The sequence below is a fragment of the Prinia subflava genome, chromosome 2 (assembly GCF_021018805.1).
Source record: "Prinia subflava isolate CZ2003 ecotype Zambia chromosome 2, Cam_Psub_1.2, whole genome shotgun sequence".
Lineage (NCBI taxonomy): Eukaryota > Metazoa > Chordata > Aves > Passeriformes > Cisticolidae > Prinia > Prinia subflava.
Genome location: NC_086248.1, coordinates 102,620,532 through 102,639,925, shown reverse-complemented (window position 1 = coordinate 102,639,925; position 19,394 = coordinate 102,620,532).

Genomic DNA, 19,394 nt, shown 5'->3' with positions numbered 1-19,394 from the left:
CTGAGCGCTGGAAGAAGCCCCGGGGAAAGGGAGCGCATCGATTACACGGGAGGCTCGCCTCGCCCAGGGGTGGGGGTCCGCGGGTGCCTCCTGTCCCTGGTTCCCGCCCGGTCACAGCCCTGGTGCGATGAGTTCGCCGTGCTCGGCCCGAGCCGCGGCTGTCTCAGGCCCCCGGGGAGGCGGCGATCGAAAAGCGATCGGGGATGGCAGGTGCGGCTTTCGCGGCCCTGCAGATCCCTGGGGATATTTTTTGGGGGGAGGTCTGGGGGTTTCCTGCCGTCAGCAGAGCAGCCTGTTCCCCTCGCGGCCCGCGGGCGGAGGATCCATCCTCCACTCTCTGGGGATGAGGGTTTTCCAAGGAAAAGATCCCAGTAAGAAAAGATCCTTCACCTGCTCCCTGCACGCCACCCGCGTCCGCGGCACTCTGCCGGGCTCCCGGGGACATAACCGGGATCCGGAACCCGCGGGAATGTGCGCCTGGATATAGCGGGAATGGAAAGGGAGCTGAGGGAAACGGGAAGGGAAAGAAGAGGGAAAGGAATAATGGAAAGGAAACGAAGGAAGAGAAGAAGGAGTGGAACCAAAATAAAAAGGAAACCAAGAAGAAAAAAAATAAGAAGGGGAAAGCGGTAAGTTAAGCAGGGGAAATACAAAGGAAAGGAAAATAAAAGCAAAAAGAAAATAGTTTTTAAAATTAGGATAAAGAAAAATATGGAAAAAGAAAGGAAAATAGAAAATTAATAAAAGGAAAGGGGAAAAAAAGAGAGGAAAAGAAGGAGAAGGAAAGGAGCGGCTGCTCAGGTGAGATGTGGCAGGAAAATCACTGTTAATTTTCTGCCTGTCCAACTCCCTGCGGAGCTCCAGGAGTAGCACTGGATCCTTAAAACTGCTCCCCCGTGGCAATTCCCTGCCCTGCCCTGGCCACCATGGTTTCCATCTGCTCCGGCTCTTCTTTCCCTTGTCCAGACTCTTTCCCTGCTTGAACACGTTCCGGCGTGAAAAAAAATTTTAAAAACCCTAATTTCCCCTGTTTTTTCCAAAGCTGCTGGAATTTTGTAGGTATTTTTATGCCGAGCTGAGCCTCGGGAGACAGAGGCGAGATTTTACGTCATTAATTTTGCTGAATAAAAATCCAGTGGAGCAGGGAGTTCTGGAAGCTTCTTCTTTTTTTCTTTTTTCTTTTTTCTTTTTTTTTTTTTTTTTTTTTTTTTTTTTTTAATAGAAATATCGGGAATACAGGATGGAAATATCAAGGATATTGGATAGGAATGTCAAGAATGTTCCTCTGCTGCAACAGCTCCAAATTAGAATAGTTAAAGGTAGGAGGTCCTGGGGTGTTTCACTAGTATTTATTCCCGATTATTTATTACAAAATAATATAATTAATATTACACTGTAGAAGGTAATGCTGTTAAATTATTATATAATACCAATCATATAGTCTATTGTTGTGTTGTTATCTAATACTGCCATCCTATGCGACATTATTTTATTATTATTATAATTCATTACTGATTCAGGAATCCTGCAGTTCTTACAGGAGTTTATGGAGCTCCTTTTCCATCAGGATCACACCAAACTGGAAAATCCTGTGGGATTAAACACTCTGAAAATCCCCAGTAAGTGCTGGGTGCCTCAGCTTGCGCTTTGTGTGACATAGACATGGCAAAACTAATTCCAACAGGACTTTTTCTCCAGCCTTTTGCCCAAATGCAGGGAGTTGGAGTATCCTAAAAAATCTTCCTGGTTGCTGAAGGAGAGCGTTTGAGAGCTCAGCAAAATAAAATCTCTCTCCAAAGCTTCCTCTGGGCATCTCTGTCAGGTCTGTCAAGGCCACGGGTTCAATAATTAACAACAGTATTTGTCAAAAGCAATTTTCCTCCGTAAAATCCCTTCCTGGCAGAGGCTCCTCAAACCCACCCGGATTAAAACCACACCAAACCCTCCGGGAGTTTTTTAATTAGAATAATTTTTTTCCCCTAAAAATCCTCTGCGTTCTGTGATCAGAGATTCTTAATGTGAAAACGACAGCAGGATCCCAGATCCTTTAAATAAAAAATTCCTTGTGGGAAAGGTTGCTGATCGGAGCGTTGAAAATCCGCAATAAATCACATGGGTCAAACCTGCTTTTCTCTTTATGGGGATTTTTCTCCTCCTTTCCTGCCTGGGAACCGTTTCAGTGGGTTTGGAATCCCATTTCTTACCCTGAGTGGAGCGTGGGGATGTGCAGCTCCAGCCGCATCCCACAGCTCTGGATGTGCCCGGTGCAAGGGATCACCTTTCCCTCCCAGGGGTTGATATTTAACAACACCGAGTATTTGGGGAAGAATCTCAGTTAACTGCGGAGTCTGGGGCTGGAAGGAGGGGGGATTGAAGGTTGTTCCCTGCAAATCCTGCTCGGCGCATCTGGGAGCCGCGTGCGAGGAGGTGCCGGCCGACAGGAGCAGCCGCCGCCTCTGGAAAGGGCTCCGAGAGCCGGGATCCCGCACGGAATGTGGCAGAAGGGAGCCAGGCTTCTTCCTCTCCGTCCCGGCATTGCCAGGAAAACCGGGACCCCTCTGCTGGAAACTCGTCCAGGGGCACTGGGAAGCCACGGGCCTCGAGCTTCTGGTGGGAGCGAGAGGTGCCGTGAGACACGAGCAGCTCCCTCCCACAAACGAGGAGCCCTCGTTTCCTCCTCAAATGCCCTGGAATCATGGAACCATGAAATCCTTGAAGCTGGAAAAGTCCCCCAACACCACGGAGCCCAGGTAGCTCACTCTCCGTGGGGAATATTCCCTGGCTCCTCCCGTGCTCTGAAAGAGAAACAAAAATCCCTCCCAATATTTTCCTTCGGATTAAGGTCCCGCTGAAGTCTGAACCCACATGGAAGCCTTGGTCGGGTGTAAATCCAGGCGGGATCAGCTTCCGAGCCCCGGCCCGGCTCTGCAAACAAACCCCGCACGTGCTGCGGCCGAGAGGCTGCTAAAGCCATTCCCGTTGTTTTCCTAGCGGGATGGATCCCTCCTCCCGGCCAGCACGGAGCTGGAAGGCCGCGGGCTTGGCAAGGAGCAGAATGTTGAGTTGTGCTGCTGGAAAAACACCTCGGAGAGGCTGGAATATCACCGGGGCTTGCTGAGCTTGGCACGGGGTGTCCAGAGAGCAGGGAATCAGAGTTGGGAGCAGATTCAATAGGATTTGATAATGTTTAAGTCAGGCTTTTGGGCAGGGATCCATCCAGCACTGTTCAGTGCAGGATCTTCTCATCCTAAGAGGGTCTTGTAGGAAAAAGGTGTACATGAGGGTGGCCTGAAAAGAGGGATTAATAATCCATTGCTTTCCCGAGGGATGGCTCTGAACCTGCCAGGCTGCTCAGCCAGAAAATGGCGAAGAAAAGTCCTGAATTCCCCTGTGAGTTTTTTCAAGGTCCTCTGGCTTTAATGGTAGAGGGGGATTTTAAACAACATTTTATAGGGCTGAATACAAATTCAGTAGTGATGAGTTTGATAGTATTGAATATATAAACACTGTATTTGATAGTCCTGGATTTTCCAATGTCTCCTCTGCAGTTCTTCCTGCTGGTGACACACTCCAGAGCCCCTGGTGTGGGCACCAAGCCAGGGCTGTGCCCAGGGTGCCATTCCAGCCATCCCAGAGCTGCGCGGTGCAGCTCCAGAGGATTTCCCAAGGGTTTGGAACCATTTCGAGGCAGGTAAACTCTTTTCAGGGCTCATTTCCCAGCAGAAACTCGTCTCAGTGTGAAAATGCAGGGCTGGGGTGAGGTAAGCAGCACAGAACATTACAACCATCATAAAGGCCCTGAATAATTACAGCAAAACTCTGTTTATTTCTCCCTGTGTGGGAATGGGGGATATAAAATGGGATTTAAAGAGCTACCTTGTCCACTCCAGCTAATTCCTTCATCCCCAAAGTCCCTCTCCCTCTGCTTCCCATTCCTGCCTGGCAGCTCCTCCTTGCACAAGACCTTTAAAGTTAAAGATGAGGGGAATAAAAAAGAACTTTTCCTTACCGCTCTGCCTTCCTGAACCCACAGGAGACCATCCAAATAAACCAGAAAATAATTATTTATGGCCTTATAAATTGCTGTCACTCGTTTCTCCAGGAGTAAAAAAAAAACCTCTTTGGAGCAAAATGGGATTTTTCAGGGTTTTTTTTCTGCAAGTGTGCAGGGTTGAGTAAAAATATTTTGAGCTGAGAAAGATTTAGGGTTTCAAACTTGTTTGGGGTTTTTTTCCCCCAGATAAGAGGAAATGGCTGGGAAAGTTTCATTTCACTTGAGAAAAGTTCAAATGGTTTTTCGATCAGGTGAATTGTGCTGCTCTCCTGGAAGAGTAGTGATGGGATGGAGCCCTGGAATATCTGGGATGGGGAGCATGGGCTGGGAATAGAGTGGAATTCCCCCCTTTAATCCAACACTGCTCCTATAGGGAAAGCACCCAGGATATTAGAGTTATTGTGTGTTATCGAAAGGCTTCATGTCAGAATTCTAAGGCAGTAGTTGGGTTAAAATGAGAATGAAATTTCACATCTTGTCCTGGCAAGAGGGAAATGGGAGCTGTCTTTGGAAAGGCTTCACACAAACAATGCTCCTGCCACTCATCCCATGGCACCACCAGCTGAGCACTCTCCAGGCACTGGTTTCCATTTATTTCCTGCAATTCTGGGACATGTTGGCAGAATTTAGCACACATGATGCGGGCAGATGAATGAGCTGGATCCTTTTCTGGGAAGGAGTGTTCCCAGGGCTCCATGTGGTTCCACAGCTCCAGAGCCAGGGGTATTTGTTTCGGGAGATCTGGACTCCATTTCAGGGCGGGAAAATCTCACTGAAGCCAAGGGAGACGCTTCCTCCTCACATCAACAGGTCCCAGGAATGCCCTGAAAACTCGGACTTGACTTTAAAACCAGGCTTTAAGTCTCGCTTCTGTTGAAAGGTGAGGGATTTAAAAGAGCATTTCTGGGCTTACCTGTCTCTGGGCTTGTAAAAGAATCCTGCAGGATGCTGGAAGTTTTATGGATCCAGGCCTCTACATTGTCTGGGAGCTCTGATATCCCAGAATTATCTGGATAAACACCATGGATATGCCCAGCCAGCAGTTTTTGGAGAGCCTTCCTCTCCTCTCTCAGCTGTGATTTCTGCATGGGAGTGAGAGATTTCCAGCCCAAATTCCCGCTCTTGCCCCTCTACACATTCACTCCACCGAGGCACCAATTCCTGCCCTAAATCCTTCCTCCAAAGCAGCACAAGTGGTGAAGAAATTTTCCCAGGACATGGCCTGGATCAGGTCATTGTCCCCCAAAACACACTTGGGAGTGACCCAAGGCTGGTCCCATGGGAGCTTAGTGGCTCCTGATCCTTCCATGGGGTGCAGGATCCCAGGGAATAATGCTGAGAGCTCAAAACCCAGTTCAGGCAGGGAGAGAAAGGAATTCCCTGGGATAGAGGGACTGGGAGAGCACAGGAAACCCTCTGCCACGAGTTTCTTTTCCCTCTCCTTGCCTGCTCCAAGAGCCAGCACCTGCCGGGATTCATTTCCTCAGGAGGAAATTCCTCTGATTTAAACCAAGAGATAATAGCCAAGGAGAGGAACCATCCCCATCCTGAGCCTGGCTCTGACATTCCACATTGGAAATAATTTATATCCTCTGGTCTGCTGTGCTTGTCCCACCAGCCCTAATGACTGGTTCTGTTTAATTTTCAGCTGCTTAATTGCAGCTGAACACTTCAACACCACTAAATTAAAACAAGCTCCCAGCGTTTCCTTGCCTGGGCTCCTGGCCCCACTCCAAGGGGCGTTTAAAACAACCTCAGATGGTTTATTCCTGCCACACAGGCTGCTCCCTTCCCAAAAAAAGCATGTATGTGCCTAAACCCACCAAAGTGGGAGTATGGAAAACAACTCCCAGACAACCGGGATGAGGCCCTATTCCCTCTTCCCGAGGGTACCCAGCCATTCTTGTGGCCTGGAAAAGGGTTTGGGGGCCAGGAGGATCCTACAGGGGAGCAGACCCCAGCCTGGAAAGACTGCTGTGATGGAGAAGCTGCTCTTGGTGGGGTTTATCCCAGGGAGTTCCACATCTTGGAGCAAATTTCCCAATGTGGAAGCACTTCGAGTATCAGGTACCCATTAAAAAGGAGCCAGAGGAAATGGAGCTACTCTAGCAGTTCATCTTCCCAGGTAATGGGTGTTTAGAAGTTGGGATGTGCCTTTCCAGCACTGTTCCAGAAGGATTGTTTGCTCCTGATGGATTTGCTTTGGGAATGGATGTGCTTGTGGGGGGCTGGGAATCCATCAGCCATGCCAAGGCCAGGACATGGAGCCAGGAGAGCAAAGGACAAGCAGGATCTGGTTCTGCAGAGGGTGGGGAGAAATGAGCTGAGGCCAAAGCTGGCCCCTCTCCACCCATCCCATCCCATCCCATCCCATCCCATCCCATCCCATCCCATCCCATCCCATCCCATCCCATCCCATCCCATCCCATCCCATCCCATCCCATCCCATCCCATCCCATCCCATCCCATCCCATCCCATCCCACCAGGAGAAAGGGAGAGACTGAACCCCCCTGCGAGCGAGGGAGAGAGGGAGGGAGCAACGCCCATTAATTTATGGGGAGTAAAATAACCCAAACCTGCAAACAAGCCCATGGAAAACTTATAAACTTGAAAGGCTCTGGAAGCTGAGTAGGCTCCTCGTGCCCATAAATAATTTTCTCGTGGATCAGCGGAAACAATGCAATTAGGGGCCGGCTGCATGTGGCACGATGGGACTGCAGCCAGTGAATCCCTGGGAATGCTCAAACATCATGGAACAGCCCTGGAGCTCCTCCCAGTGCCTGGAGGTTTAACGGGGGTTTTGACCTCTTTGGACAAGACAAGAGTCAGGCCTGGCTGCTGCAGGGACAAAGCAGGATGGATTGGGATAAGAGGCTTCATGTGGATTGGGAGACGGGAGTGGTGGGGCTTGGCTTTCCCAGCTGTGGGATGAGGGGATGCTGCTCCATGGGGCCCTGTCCATCCTCCCCATTCTCCCCCCACACCAAAAAAAAAAACAAAACAACTTTGCAGAAAACTGGGGGGAAACTGGGAAAAAAGGAAGTTAAAGGAGGCCTTACATTGACACCTGGAGGAAGGAGGAGGCCGAAAAAAGCCTGAAAGCTGCATTTGTGCCAGGTTATCTGATCCAGGTGCAGGCTGAGGGTGAGAACAGCAGCCTGCCTGATCCTTATCTCAGCAGGAGACACAATGCCCAGCGTTTGTCTCTGTTCCAGACTGGAGAGAAAACACCTCCAATGCACTTCCTTTTGCCCAGCCCTTGAGCAGCAGCAGGGAGAGGAGGCCCAGAGCCAGTGACCCACACGGGATCTGCTCTCCTGGGGAAAATTCTTCACCCTGGGATTAACAAAGCCACCAAAAAACTTGAGCAGCATTGATTTCCCTCAAAACGGCCAATGGTTCAAATCCTCTGGGATTCCTTCCTATCTCCCTTAGGAGCTGGAATGGCTCTTGCAGTTTTCCAAGGAAGTGAGAGTAACAGGGAACAACCATCCGTCCATCCATCCATCCATCCATCCATCCATCCATCCATCCATCCATCCATCCATCCATCCTTTTGACCCCCATTGCTGCATGCCCACCCTCTTTACCATCCACTGGCCAATCTCAACCCCAAAAATCTTCATTTCCTCCCAGCAGGGGAGTGAAATCATTGTGGAGTCACTGGGGGTGATTCCAAGCTATGTCCCTATCCCAAGGAAGGGGCTCCCCTAGGGAGCTACCAGCACATAGAAAAATGCTCCAGAGCTGCTTATTCCTCTGTCCAGAGCGATTTTCTCTGGAGAGGGTTCAGCCAGGATCCTGCCTGTGGGTGCTCACCACAGCCCTTCCAGAGGCAGCAAAGGAGGGATGATGAGCCCAGGAAGGGTGAGCTAATATCCCAGGATAATTTGGAATGGGGGGAAGGAAAAAGAGCCAGAGAGAACACAAGAGATCACACTCCCTTTCCACTAGCCCATCATATCTCCACACTGAGCTGCAATTCCCTATCCCTAGTTTAGGATATTTGAATCCCAAACACCATCTGGCAAAGCCTCCAAGGCTGTTTTCCAATATGGATCTGCTCCCTGTGTGCTCTGGTTCTGCTCCATCCTGGGTTTAAGTTGGCAAAGCTGCACTGGCCCAGGAGGAGATGGAGCCACCATATCCCTGCCTCTGGCTTCTCCTGGAAAATCTCAGCAAGCAGGGGCCTGCTGAGCAGGAAAAGGCCCCCTGAAGGGGATATCTTTCACCTCTTGGTGACTTCTTCCACAAATATCCCGTCCTTCAACACCTTTTTGTTGACAGAATCTCTGTCAATAGTGCCTGAACTTCAAACTTGATCCCAATCTCCATGCCGAGGGGAACCGGTTGTGCCAGAAGTGCAGCAGCAAGAAGTGTCTGGGTGGGAACCTGGCCCTTTCCATGGAAAAATTCCTTCTGAATTCCCTGTGTGGAAGGACATCTCACTGTGTACCTGTGCAAATTCCTGGGTACGGGACACCCAAGGTCCTCAGAAGCAGCAGGAGAGGTGGAGCTGCTCCATAAAAGTGTTCCTGACATAAAATACATTTAAATTCCCAAAATGCTTCTTGGATTCAGCAGAACACTGAGACAAATCCACAAAGAACCCCAGAATTTTTGGGTGGGAAGAGGTTTTAAAGCTCATCCCATTCCTTGGCCAGGGACACCTTCCACAACACCAGGCTGCTCCAAGCTGCATCCAACCTGGCCTTGAGCATGAGCAGGAAAAGTTGTTAATTACTTTAAAAGCCTCCCTGAAAAAGTCTCTGGGAGAAGAAAAAAAAGAAAAATAAAAAGCACAAACAAAACACCACCGTTACCAACAAATTAATTTAACTATCAATATTTACAGGTGTAAAAATGCAGATTTTTACCTTAAAGGGGTTTTTCTAAGTGTTACTGGATTCAGGAAAAAATGGATCAGCAGAGGTGAAGGAGGCACCTTTATCCTGTCAGCCATCATTTCTGGAAATGTAAAAATCTGAAATTTGGGAATGGAGATAAAATTCACCAGGTTTTCTTTGGAAAAAATAGAAATATTTATGGATTGTCAGCACTACCTCCCAGCTGTGTGTTTTCAGCAAAGATCTACATTTCAAAATAAGAGGGGAGAGTAGATTTTCCTTTAAAAATAGTTTTTGAGAGGAAAAGAACCTCAGGACTGGGACGGTTTCTGGGAAGAAGCTTTGGGATGGTTCCAATGGGAGGCAGGATGTGTCTCCACGCACAGCACCAGAACAGGTCAGGTGTCAGAATCCTTGACTGGGAAGTCTCCTGGAGGGGGGAAAAAAGGGGTGGAAACCGGGAAAAGAGGCAGGAATGTGCTACCAGCTTGGAGGCTCCCTCTAGTGCCGCTTCCGAGAGCTGCGGGGGACCAGGGATCCTCTCATCCCAGCAGGAAAAGCTCCGGACGGGACAGCCAGCAAAGCTGTCCCCAAGGGGCCCACTGCAGCCATTCCCCGCTCCAGCCATTCCCTGCTCCAGCCATTCCCTGCTCCAGCCCTCAGGGCACGTTTGAGTGCCCCTTTTGCATCCACCAAACCCTGGAGCAGGGACCCTCAGGGACCCTGAGCAGCGTGGTCCCGGCTGGTGTGGCCTCCCTGCCCAGATCCTGGAATGGCAAATCCCACGAAATGCTGACAGCAATGGGAAGTGACAGGTGCCAGCCCTGGGGACATCCCTGGCTGTTTCCCCGTGTCCCTGCCAACACAGAAGTGCCACTCGTCAAATATTTGCCCTGGCCAAGCTGAGATAGATCCATGGGGCAGTGTCCAAAGCCAGAGCTTGGCATTCCTGGATCCACCTGGATGCTCAGCTCTGCCCCACACGCATCCCCTTCTGTTCTATCCATGTCTCCGAGGAGGGAGAGGGACAGGGACAGCTATGGGGATGGTCATTGTGGAGCAAGGGACAGCCAGAGTGTTTTACAGCTGCTCAGGGACTGCCCCAGATCCCAAATCCCCATCCCTTGAGGGATACCGCTGTGCCCTGAGGAATGCTCCCACTTCAAGGCCTCCCCAGAGCTCCATTTCATGGAATCTGTGTCCCCACCTGCCACCGTCTCCTCCTTCTCTCTGCACAGCATCCTCCAGGACCGCAGCTGGTGGGGGGGAGGGAATGAAAGGAGAGAGGGGACTGGAGCTGCCCAGAGCACGGAGGGTGGAATGTAGGTACTCCCATGGGATTGGGAGCCCGGCCAGGCCGCTCCCATCAGCGCTGCAGCATCTCCACGCGCCAGGAGATGGCAATCTCCATCTTCCCGTGGCATTCCCGACTCCGGGAAGGAGCCTGATGGAGCCGTGACACACCCGAGCTCCCAGTTCGGCCCTGCACAGGGAAATCCCGCTCCAGCCCTTCCAAATGAGCGGGACTTACTCCGGTGTTCTAAGAAGTAACGGGTATTTACCCTGCGCTGCTTTATCTGCCTCCATCCTCTTGAATAAACTGGGGAAAATTGGAGTGTCCCCGTTATCTGTTTGCCATCTGCCCCGGAATTAGCAGCTCCATAGACTAAGATTTGGATCAATAAGGTTTTATTGGCTCCTGTCACTGTGGGCTGGTAGCGGCAGAGCTAAATGAGACATCAAACCTCCCCCCTTCCCTCTTGCCTTCCTCACTCTGCTGGGCTGCAGCATCCAGGCAGCCACGGCTCAGCTTTTTTGGGAAAGGGAGAAGAAAATGGGGATTTCACTCAGATTTTCAGCATTCTCTCCCTTCCATTGGGGCTGGAAGAGTGGAGGATGCATCCTTCCTCCCTGGCAAAGGAGAAGGGGATGGACACAGCATGCTCCTTGTTTAATCCAAATCCTGCTTCTAGGAAAAAATATGGGATTAAAGCAGCCTGGGAATCCAACTGCTGCTTTCCCAAGATCCCCATCACTCCTCTCATCTCTGAAGGGTGCAGTGGGATACGTGCAGATGCAACGGGAGGGCACAGGGATAGGGTTGGGACCTCTGGAGTTCTCATCATCGCTGAATGGACAGGAAGGGTTCTGCCAATTCCCAGGGACACACAGCAAGGGAGCCTCCCAACCCTGCCCAATTCTGAGCAAATTTGGGCTGGTTTTAAAAGAAATGGTGAAAGAGGCACCCCTGGAAGACCTAATCCCAATCTTCCTGCCACAAATGCAGCAGGTGACAGCCACATTTGGGTTTAATCACCTGTTCCAACCCAAAAATGGGCAGTGAGGGCTGAAATCCTGATGGATCTTGGGCATCATGGTGCCACATGTTCCAGGAGCAGGGAATTAATGAAACAGCACATTGGCTTTATCCAGCCCCATCCCACCAGTTTAGCTGCCTCTCCCAAGTTTCTGAGGGGAAAAGAACCATGGAGATTGAATTTTCCATCATTATAAAGGAAAAAGTTTTTAAATAGGAAACATCATCTCTGCAAGGGATCTCACATTATACGGGTGACATCTCCTTTACCTGGCTGTGAGGTGAAAGAGGACAGACAACTCATTCCCAAGAAATGCTTGGAAACATATCCAGGGCATGTGGAAACACATCTCCTCCTTCCCAGTTTTTTTCCCTTTTTAATGGTACAAATGCCATTCCACTGCCCCAAAATTCACCTGAGGGGCGGCAGTGGTGTGCGAACTGAGCATTGGGAATTTGAGCTGGGCAAATTCCAGCCTAAATAACCTCTGGTTGTGCAAATACAGGGCGAGCAGCTGGGCTGCTCCCTCACCGAGATGTCCTGACTGGGTTTTTCTATTACTGCTATCGGGGAGGATCTCGGCAGACAGATGCATTTACTGTTTGCCTCCCAAAGATAATGAAAAGAAACAGTTTATAAAATCAGATTAGGGGTGGAAAAATTGCCTAATGATTATAATTCCCAACCCCGCTGCTGAATAATGATGTATCCAAGAGTTGTCACTGCGTGATGAAAGGGGCCTCATATGAGAGATGCTCGCCTCTGAAGGATGACTGCGGATGAATTGCAGAGAGATACAATCCCACGATAAGGGACAATGAGAGCCTCGAGAACACTTCAGAACAGGCTCCTCAGTATGAGCCAGAGCCACAATAAAAGCCCATGAATTAAAAAAAAAAAAAAAAAAAAAAAAAAGGTTTCCAAATTATTTCTGATAAAAGACAAGCCAAGGTGAAAGAGAAAAGCGGGACAATCCCTCAAACTCATGCACACACCAGCTGTGGTGCGGTGGGGAGAGGAAAATGCATTCTGTAGGCCCCAAAAGATGGATTGGAAAGGGAATGCTGTGGCTTTTCCTTGGCAAATCTGTTCTGTAAGGCAAATCATGGTGTGGGTGGGTGTGCTCTGGCTGGCGGGAGGGATCAGCTGCTCGCAAGGGCAAAGGATGGATCCACAAGTAAGGAGGGAAGCATGGCTTGGGTACCTGCCAACCCCTACCCAGCCTAGGAACAACCCAGCTCCAACCTGCCCCAAATCCCTGAATTCCGTTAGGGATTAAAGAGCTCCCCAGCTCCCAAGGCCTTTCCAGGAGTACCTTGAGCATCAGCTGGGCACGGAAAAGCTCCCAGAGCAGCACCAGGATGTGTCACAGCAGTGTGGAAAAGCCAGGAGCCCACATTCTCCAGTCTCAAAACCAAAGGAAGCCAAAGGATGGAATTGGAGTCACCTCCCTTGGCTGCACCAAGCCAGTGATCCCACGAGGAATAAGGGAAAAGGTGGATTTTCCTCATTCTCCACGGTCTGAAATGCAGATGTCTGCACTCAAAGCAGCCGTGGCACCGGGAACAGCTATGATTTATGGGAAGCTGCACCAATATTCATTATTCATGTGAGAAGAAAGGGAAGGGCTTTGATATGGATCGGGAAAAGCTTCAAATCCATGGGGGAGATAAACTTGGATGAATGGTGTCACACAGAGTGGGGATGGAGCTCTGGGGCACATCTCGGTATCATCCAGGACAGCTGCACTTGGACAAGGTGGGCACTAATTTCAGTTGGAAGAGAGCTGCATCCCAAAATCCCTGCTGGAATTGCTGCTTCAGATTGATGTCAAGGCTTTGTTTGCTGTGAGTGGCCACAAAACTTGCTTAGAGCACATTTTCGTCTAAAACCCACTGATTTTAGCTCAAAATTCCACCATTCACCCCAAACTCTCTTTCACTCTGGTGGAGAGGGAATGGCATGGTCTGCCAGGATCCCTCAGTCTGGAATGCTGCATCCCTGAGGTCTCCTGGCAGTGCCGGGACGAGGCAGTGCCTAATTACAGCTCGATTTCAGCTAATGAAAGGACACCCGAGTACCGGAATAGCCACTGATGGCCAAGTCTCCCTCTAAACCGCTACAATTAGAGCGTTCACTGTTAATTGTGCTCATTAACCTCGTGCATGCAGAACAGCTGCAGGAGAAGCAGATCCAGGACTGGCTGGTGGTGTGGTGGAGCATCCCTGGATTGTTGCACTGGGATCTAGGACAATCCCATGGCAGTGTCATGATCCCAGAGTGATCCGAGATCCCAAAGAGGGTGGGGGGAAAGATAGGAAGTGGATTCTGGGCCTCATTAACATCAAAGGCTTTCCCATTGCTGATTCCCTTGGATAAAAGCAGTTATTTGTGGGATCAAACGCAGACCTACAAGACCAAAAAATGGGCCAGAATCCTCAAAAAGCCAAATCCCACAGGAAGCAGAGCCAGCAGCACACCCCAAATCCAGAACATTTTTCCCCTCTCCCTTCCCAGTGCTGCCCTTGCCCAATTTTGGTTTGGCCGATTGGGTGTTTTTATTTATTCCTCTGGCATTATTTCTATTTTTAGCTTCCCAAACTGCAAGGGGAAAAAGCCTGTGGGCTCTCCAATTCTCTCAGCTCGTTGCCAGGGAATGCAGCACAGCAGAGCCCAGGAGCCCCCAGCACCTCTCACCCAAGCACCCTGCTGTGCTTCCAGGCAGAGTGTGGCCCTGCTCCATCTGGCAGCCAGGCTTGGAATTCGGGAGGAATGAATCTTTGCCTCGTTTTCCCTGTTTCCAGCAGGATCTGTCTTTCTGTCACCTCGTTACAGCTCCCGCCCAGAGCTGCTACTGAATCCCAGCTGAGCTGGCGGCAGAACACAGAGAAGGAACGGGAGATCCCATAACTATTTCATCCCAAGCTTTCTGCTCTTCCAGCCTTTCTCCACAGGACTTGCTCCAGCCAAAGGCTTCTGATGCAGAGGTGCCCTGGATACAGACCCCAAATCCCCAGGGCACAGCACTTGGCACAGATTTCAGTTTCCCAACCCTACTACATCCCATTGGAGTCCTGAATTCCCCAGAAAAGGAGCATCTCCAGTTCTTCAGCTCCAAACCAGCCTCACTTTCTCCACCTGAATATTCATTTTCCCATCTGCACCTTATTTTGAAGATCTTTCTCTCCCTTCCTTCGTGTTGGTTTTGGGTTTTTTTTGTTTTGTTTGTTTGGGGGTTTTTTGGTTGTTTTTTGTTGTTGTTGTGTTTGTTTGTTTGTGTTTGTTTTTGTTTTTATTTTTGGTTGTGGGTTTGGGTTTGGTTTTTGGTGTTTTCTTTGGTGTTTTGGTGTTGGGGTTTTTTTTGTGTTTGTTTGTTTGTTTTTGTTGTTTTGTTTTTTTAACAGTGAATGTGCTGCTTGTGTCCCCGCTCTTTCTCTGACCCTGATCCTGTGACAAAAAATAATGCGCGAGCATCTGAAGTGGCCGCGGTGGGGCAAAGCCTGGCTCCCTTGAGCACAACCCCCATTCATGCCCTGCGCTCACCCCGTGACTCCGACAGGACAAACTCACAGGGCAGAAAGTTGTTTGTTGTCCCTTAAATGGCTCCATTGTCCATTGTTGGGGCTCTTTCCTGAGCTCCAAGTCTTCCTTCAGCTTCGCTTCGCGCCTGTCCCAGGGCCTGCAGGGGACGGGCACTGCAGGCGCCCTCGGGGCTCCTTCTGGCGTGGCTTGGGGACATTTATCTTAAAATTCTGCCCCACTTGGGAGCGCTGAGTAAGGATCTCCCTGCCTCTATCGATGGGGTTGTGCTACAGAAATCAGGAATAACCTCATTTTCCACTCAGCAAGGCCCCTCTGCCTGTCTCCAGCCCCCAGCTCCATCCACCTGCATCCCAAATCTGTGGCTCTGCTCCCAAATGGGCAGAGCTGGGCTTTTCCCTGCTGAATCTTTGCGGCTGGAAAAGGCTGGGGAGAAAGGGCTTTTTCCAAGAGTGGCTGAATACATCTGGCATGGTTCCTCTCCAGGGCCTCATGCCTGCTGAAAGGGGAGATAAAAGGTCCTTGTCCTCCCCAAATCAGCTGCCTGGTGGGAACAGGGGGAATTAAAAGTATCTTGGAGCAGCGAGACAGGGGCCAGGCAGGCCTTTCTGGGAAATCACTGCATGGTTTGGGATGGAAGGGACCTTAAAGCTCATCTCGTTCCACCCCCCTGCCGTGAGCAGGGACACCTTCCACTGTCCCAGGTTGCTCCAACCTGACCTTGGACACTTCCAGGGATCCAGAGGCAGCCACAGCTTCTCTGGGCAACCTGTGACAGGGCTTCACTAATCTCATAGTAAAAAATCCCTTCTGATAGGTATCTTATCTAAATTGACCGTATTTACTTTTAAACCAAGTTGAGTTTAAAGTCGCACCAAAAAAACCCAAAAACAAAACCAAAAAACAAAACACAAAACAAACCAAACAAACAAACAAAACAACAACAACAACAACAGAAAAACAAAACAAAAAAAAAAAAACAAGTGTCCAAATTCAGTTCAAATTCAGTTAATTTGGAAGGACTAAAAGTGCCCAAATGCAGCCCATTTTGAGGGATGCAGGGATACAGACAGGAGGCTGGCAAGGGAGCAGGGCAAGGGCCATCTCCTGCCTCCACTGGCTGACACTTCCCTGCTCCAGGAGGTGACTTTGGGGACATTTCGGGGCTGTTTGGACTGAAATTCCCCTTGCCGGGCGCAGAGGCGAGATGCGGGGAGCGGCCACACGGTGTCAGCGCAGATCGCGACATCCGCGGCCGCGATCCGCAGCCGGAGCCCTCATTCGGAGCCCCTCGGCCACGCTGCGGGGGACACGGGGGTCCCGGGTCCCTTCCTGCCGGGCTCTGCCGCCCCCCTCCACCCGCGCTGGGGAGCCCGGGGTGCCACAGCTTTCACCCGGGTAAGGTGGCAGCAGGGCTGAGCCACGCTGTCCCCTCAGTGCCACTCCAGTGACAAGGGTGGGGCAGACGGGTGCCACGCCAGTGACAGATCAGCTGTGGTAAGGTTATCCCGCAGCCCCGTGCGCTTTCCCTCCACGTTTCCTTCCATTTGTTCCTCTCCTTCGTGCTCCGTGTCCCACCCGTCCCCTGCTGCCACATTCCCAGAACGTTTCCAGCCCCGGCCTTCTCTCCATGCGCCAAAACCTCTCTTTGTCATGGAAGGCCAGAGGGGTTTGGGTTGGAAAGGAGCTTAAAGCTCATCTCATTTCAACCCTCTGTCACCGGCAGGGACAATGCCACTATCCCAGGTTGCTCCAAGCCTCATCCAACCTTTTCCTTCAATGAGATTTTTAGTGGCACTGTTACCGAGGCACTGAGCTACACCCCTCCTGAAACAGGGAATCCTGCAGGTCCCTCCTTTCCTGCACGCCAGAATTCCCGAGGCTTGGAAAACACCAAACCCATCAGTGCAGACATTGGCACGAGGCAAGGAGCAGCAGAGCCTCAAGCTTTGCTCTGAGGAGCAGTACACACTAGGTGGAATTGTTCCATGAGTTTTGGATTGAAAAAAAAAACCCGAAATTCCATGAAAACTTCCCTTGCTCAGCACTGCAGTTATTTAGGGAATCTGGTGTTGACCAAAACTCTTTTTTTCCTGCCTAAGGCACCTCAAGTGCCGAGATCTCTGCCAATTCCTCAGCCTGGGAATTGATGGCACTTAAGGAATGAGACCAGGCTCCCTCAGCCATTCCCTGCATTATCCCTGCCCTGTCCCTACTCTGGAGAATTCTACCATGGAATTCCACCGTCACGCAATCACTGCACGGAGGGGGCTGTAGCAGGAATATCCTCGGAGCAGAGAAACATTCTGCTTCAACACCATCCAATATTTGGGTTGGAAAATTCTCCCCACAGGAAAATCCAATGGGATTTTTCACCTGGGGCAGAGGCACTGCAGAGGGATGAGAAACTTCTTGTCCATCCTTTGGGATTCTCCACTCCCTGTCTCCAGCACAAACACTTCTCATAACTGTTAGCCAGAAGATTTTCCATGTGCTGACAGGGCAGGGAACAGGAGGGAGATCTGCTCCAGATCCCGAGCAAACCACAGTCCAGCGCCCCCTCCCCTCCAAAAAAGAAACCTCTGAATCCAAACCATCGCGGCCCCACGAGCACAACCCCAGAACAAACACCTGTTTATGGGGGGCAAGGGTGGAACTCGCGCGAACGACACCCGGACAATCTGCCAGGCACAAAACCAGAGCCAGCAGTGATTAACGGACAAAATGGCTTTTGAAAGGCTCTGCGGTGTGACAGGGCACGGGGGCAGCCCGGCGCCCTCCCAGAGCTCAGGGGCGACGTGAAATACGCAGGAATTGACAGCAGCACCACAGCAGGTTCCCTGCAACGCGTTCCCGATTTGTGGCACCCCTCCGAGCCCCCCACTTCCCCTCCCCGGCATTCCAGGGAATGTGTCCCATTCCAGAGTGATGCAGCTGGAGAGCTGCGCTGGAACGCGGCTGCCAACATTAAATTCTGCTCCAGCTCTCCGCGTCACCTTCAATTTCTCTCTAAGCCGCCGTGTTTATTTAACCGAATCTGCCTCCCGTCACTCGGAGCAGCAGCACTCAACCTTTAAACAGCCCAAGAGCCACTTCAGCCCGCAGCGGATGCCGAGAGCTCCCGAGCCAGGCAGGCACAAAGGAGCCGCCGCTTTGTGCCGTGGACGCCTCCAGCCCCGGCTCATTCATCCCGCCCGAGCTGGAGCTCATCCCGAGTTTTCCAGCCGTCCTTCACTGGTGAAAGCTCCGGTGCCACCAGTGTGCAACCGACAGCAGCTTTTGGCCACCATGTGCCAGCACCCATCCGTGGGCAGCTCTTCCGGCCACGCTTCCGTCCTCAGCACCAGGGAGAAAACACTTCCTGCTGGATTGTTTGGAAGCATCATTGCTGTGCATCAGCCTCCAGAAAAAAGCTCCTTCTCCCAAGCATCTCCAACCACCCAGAACTTCCCGGCCTCCGGAGGAATCCAAGGGACACCTCCCCAGTTGTGGGAGCCTCAGCACCCAGAAGCTCCCTAATCCCACTCGGCACTTCCCTCTCTGTGTCACAGGGGCCAAATCCAGCAGGATCTCAGACTTTTGCTGCTAACAGAGGCCTTAAAAGCCGGGAAGCCTCCCCAGGCACTTCCCAAAGCTTTGGGCGCTGGGATCAGCACTTCCTTTGGCAGGGACTGAGGAGGGGACAGGGAAACTGAGCTGTGACAAATCCATCTGCACACTTGTCACCCTGGCAACAAACCCAGCTTCCAGTGCCCATTCTCGGGAGTTTTGTGCTGGCTCCGGGTCCACCACGAGGCGTTCAGGAACCCAAACGCAATTTGTAGGGAGGAAAAAACCTTGGCTGGCTTCACTGTTTACACTTGCCGAGCATAATGAAAATGTTAATATGCCGAGTCACGTGACACCAGCCCTCCCGGTAATGCACTTGCTTCACCTTTTTTTTTTTTCTTTTTTTTTTTCTTTTTCTTTTTTTTTTCTTTTTATGTGTGTGTGTGTGTGTGTGTGTGTTTAGGAGAACTGATGAATTTATTTCAAGCTCTTCAATTCTCTGAAGTTGAGGAGGACTCGCTGCATATTCAGTGAGCCGCCACGGTGCTGACACATCTCACGTCCTCCACCGCGTTTAGTCTCTTCATTTATTCTTTTACAGACAGCCCCAGAATTTGCTCCGTTGTGAATGAAATTACCTCGGGTGTCCTTCAGGAAAACAATGCAGGGCTTTTGGAGGGAGTGCAGGAAGTTCAAGGCAAATCTGCCAGGTGGCCAGCACATGAAGAACAAGTCACTGAACCTCTCTCATCGAGCTGTCATCTCCTCCTCGGGCTCTCCTGACTGCAGACAGGCTCCTACCTCGGTGAATAATGAGCAGCCCTGCAGCCTGCGGGGTGCTCGGAGCAGCCTCGGGATGCTGCTCACCTGAGTCACACCCCCCTGGGGGGGCAGAGTGTGGCGAGGGGTGGGGAGCAACAGCCAGGGCTACAGCCCCCAAACTGGGGTGTGTTTCAGGGCCAAACTGAGGTGACCGTGCCTCAGGAGCAGCTCTGAGCACTGGAATGGCAAACACAGTGACCCAAGGTGAGCCTGGGCCATGGCCACTGAGGGTGAGGGAGGTGATGCATCTGCTGCTGTTTCTT